Here is a 3,937-nt window from a genome sequence, read left to right as displayed (position 1 = left end):
TTCTTCCCTTCCTCTCCCTCCCTTCCTCTCTCCATACCTCTCTCCCTCCCTCTCCCTTCCTCTCTTCTTCCACCCTTCCCTCCTTCCTTCTTTCCTTTTTTTAATGTTTTTCCTTTGTTCCTTCCTTTTTTCTTTCCTTCTTTCTTTTTCTTTTTTTATGGAGACAGGGTCTTACTCTGTACCCTGTAGCCCAAAGCTGACCTCTAACCCTCTGCAACCCTCCTCTTGCTGCAGCCTCCCAAGTGTTGGGCTTATCGGCCTGAGCCACCAGAGGCCCATAACCTGAGGGGCCCTCTGTAGAAACATGCATTACCATTGTTTATGACTATAAAGAATTCTGTTTATTGCCAAACTTCATGGGAGTGGTGGTGGTGGTGGTGGGACACACTGTAGTGGTTTGAATTTGCTTGGCCCACGGGGAGTGACACTATTAGTGGCAATGGCATTATTGGAAGTGGTATGGCCTTGTTGGAGGAAGTGTGCCACTGTGTAGACAGGCTTTGAGGTCTCTATGTCCAAGCTCTGCCTAGTGTGGAAGTAATCTCTTCCTGGCTGCCTTCGGATCAAGAAGTAGAACTCTTAGTTTCTTCGGCACCATGTCTGCCTGGATGCCGCCATGCTTTCTGCCATGATGATAATGGACTGAACCTTTGAACCTGTAAGCTAGCCCCAGTTGTCCTTATAAGAGTTGCCTTGGTCATGGTGTCTGTTCACAGCAGTAAAACCCTAACTAAGACACCAATGAAGTCTCAACCCTACACAAACAAGTGTGGGCAGCTACAGAAAGTGGGGAGCAAGAGACGTGGGTTTTCCCCCAGGAAGAGAACACCAATTGGTCTGTTTACTGCCAAATGGTTAGCCCTGAAAAGATACATACAAGTTATATGGACTGAGCCAGTTACATTTAGGAATGTATATGTATATACATATATACATGAAATGATAATTAGTCAAAAATTGCAGTGAATTTGGAGGATAGCAGGGAGAAGTATATGGACTGGCTTAGAGGGAGGAAGGGGGAGGGAGGAATGGTGTAATTATATTAGGATCTCAAAATAAAAAGAATTCTGATTATTTGGTTCTTGTTAGATAGAGGCTAACATCATTTACCCTAATTCTACTTTGAATTTCATATACTTACAGTGACTTTGGTGAAATTATAAAGATCCTCTATTTTGTAAATTAAAAACAAGTAGAAGGCATCCTGAATTTGCGTGTCATCCTTGCTCAGGGGCCATGCTAATCTTCTCTGTATCGTTCCGATTTTAGTATATGTGCTGCCGAATCAAGCCCTAGATCTTGTCATAATGGTCTGGCTTGATTGCTCTTTTGCTAGCTATTTTTTTCAGCATTAAAAAAAAAATTACAAGGGGGCTGGTGAGATGGTTCAGCAGGTAAGAGCACTGACTGCTCTTCCAAAGGTCCTGAGTTCAATTTCCAGCAACCACATGATGTCTTACAACCACCTGTAATGAGATCTGACACCCTCTTCTGCTGTGTCTAAAGTCAGCTACAGTGCACTTACGTATAATAATAAAAAATAAATCTCAAAAAATTACAAATTAAAAATTCTGGTGTCTGGACATGGTAGAACACACCTTTAATTCCAAGTACTGGGGAGGTAGAGGAAGGTAAACATCTTTGACTTTGAGGCCAGCCTAGCCTACATAATGAGTTCCAGACAGGGCAGGGCTACATAATGAGGCCCTGCCTAAAAAAATTGCAGTAAGCATGAGTTATCTTCAGTTCATCCACATAAAACGTTTATAATGTAAGCACTGTTATCTCTATGTTACCAACAAGAAAACAGAGCTAGAACTGAAACCTTCCCAAAGAGCTGTTTGTAAGCTCAGTAGTGGGATTAAATCAGGTCTGGCTGGCTCTAACCCAGAGCTCTTTCTAGTACACCCCTGTCTAGACAGTAAACTCATAATAAGCAAAGTTTCTAAAAAGCCAGAGGAAAGGATTTTGAGTATTTTTGCTATAAGAAATGATTGTTTGAGGAGACAGGTATGTTCCCTTAGATTTACAAATTACACAGCGTAGACACGTATTACATCATCATATTATGTTCCACTGAGGTTTATGGTTTGTATGATTTTTCTATGTATGTCAAAAAATAAATAAAATTAAAAAGTAAAAGATAAATGAAGTTGAAGTTCTCAGGCTGCGTGGTAGTTTTTAGACATAGACTTTTTAAGTGGGAACAGAAAGAACAGACAGCTTCCTGTCATGTCTTGTGGCTCGGGGCACGGCTCTGGCTTCCTGGGAAGTTGTTACAGTATGGGTTTGTGGGTGTGTGTACCCAGACTATGAGTTCATTAGCATCTCGGGAACAATGGTTTTGCCATGTTCTCTGTTTTTTTGTTTTGTTTTGTTTTTAAAGATTTTAAAAAGACACTGTAGCTGTCTTCAGACACTCCAGAGAGGGAGTCAGATCTCGTTAAGGATGGTTTGAGCCACCATGTGGTTGCTGGGATTTGAACTTTGCACCTTTGGAAGAGCAGTTGGGTGCTCTTACCTGCTGAGCCATCTCACCAGCCCCATGTTCCCTGTTTTTACGTGTATACCATTTGAAGATGATTTTAGACTAGTACTACTTGAGGCTAGAAAATCTGTACTAAGCCTTTTTACATGAGAAAACTGGAAGGAGCTGAAGGAGCCAATGGCTCTCCTGAGCGGTACAAACATGGAATCACCACTTCAAACCACACCTATTCTTGGTATTATTTACATGGGCAGCACCTGTGAAGCAGCTAAGTAAAGTTCTGTCCTATGGTGTTAGTGAATAGTAATTTAAGACTATCCAAGTGGGAAGAAATTTAGTATCATTTTCACATAAAAGCTGTTCCGGTTAGAATGTCGTGGGGCAGAGAGATAGCAAGTGTTAACAAGTGGAGGGAGCTGTTTTAGACAATGTGCAATTATTACTCAATACTTCTGAAGGTGTAGAGATTGTCTACCCCAAGCTTAACAGTGATGCTCACAGGGAAGGAGGGGTGGTGAGTTTCTCTGGAGAAGCACGAAGCTTCTGAGGACAGCGAATTCCTTCTTCTCTCTGGAGAAAGACATTGAGATGATCTAGTTTCCGGAATCTCATTTGCTCAGTGGAAATGTAGGCATTTGCCTTATAGTAGGACACCATAGTGATATCTCTCTCTCTCTCTGTCTCTCTCTCTCTGTCTCTCTCTCTCTCTCTGTCTCTCTCTCTCTCTCTCTCCCTTAAGATACTTATGAGATACAGCTAATGATAAAAAGAGAAGATTCATGAGCTCTGTAGGTATGTGTGTGAGTTACATGGCTGTCACTTCTGACCATGAGCACCTAGACACTGACTGAAATAAAGTCTAGAAAGCTCAGAATATCCTTGTGTCTTCTCATAGTCTCTATCCTGCACCTGACCAAAGTACTTGTTCGATTTCCTGAAGCCGGGACAGCAATTAGGCCCATGAAAGTGAAGTTCATTAATGAAAACTAATTGAAAATTAATTCACCATGACTCCAGGGAAGAGCTTGCATTTAAAACATTGTGTTGTTAGCAAGTGAGTATCTAATCATCAGAGCATGGCAAAATACTTCAGAATGACACGTAGGTTAATGAGGTGGCTAAGCGTCAGAAAAACAAAGGCTTGTAACATTAAAATAGCCACCTTGCTTAAAATGCCACCCTGCCCCTCCCTCCTGCCTCCCCTTCCTGGTCATTTCACCTTTTTTACTTTGTTCTCACCTGACAGAGCAAATGCCACGCCATTATCCCTTTGCCCAGAGATCATCCCCACTGAAGAGATTCTATGATAATTCCCTAAATTAAGTATAAATTCTGCACGTGCCAATCTATCTACTTTCCAAACCCATAGGAATCTTATTTTATGTCTTTTAAGTGTATTCTTATAGAAAGTTCAAACTTAGCTAAGCCGGTATAGTGTGATGGAATCTT

The 3,937-nt window shown here is 41.5% G+C and overlaps 1 non-coding gene across 1 annotated transcript; it reads right to left on the bottom strand.

Annotated features, from left to right (window-relative positions):
- Positions 1 to 1,186: 1,186 nt before the first annotated feature.
- On the bottom strand, positions 1,187 to 1,293 carry LOC115063807. Its single transcript, XR_003843666.1, has one exon. It is a non-coding gene; the product is annotated as a U6 spliceosomal RNA (small nuclear RNA).
- Positions 1,294 to 3,937: the final 2,644 nt, after the last annotated feature.

Source organism: Mus pahari, chromosome 3 (assembly GCF_900095145.1).
Source record: "Mus pahari chromosome 3, PAHARI_EIJ_v1.1, whole genome shotgun sequence".
Taxonomy (NCBI): domain Eukaryota; kingdom Metazoa; phylum Chordata; class Mammalia; order Rodentia; family Muridae; genus Mus; species Mus pahari.
Note: the sequence above shows the minus strand (reverse complement) of the source record. Positions and strands in the feature narration are given on the sequence as shown.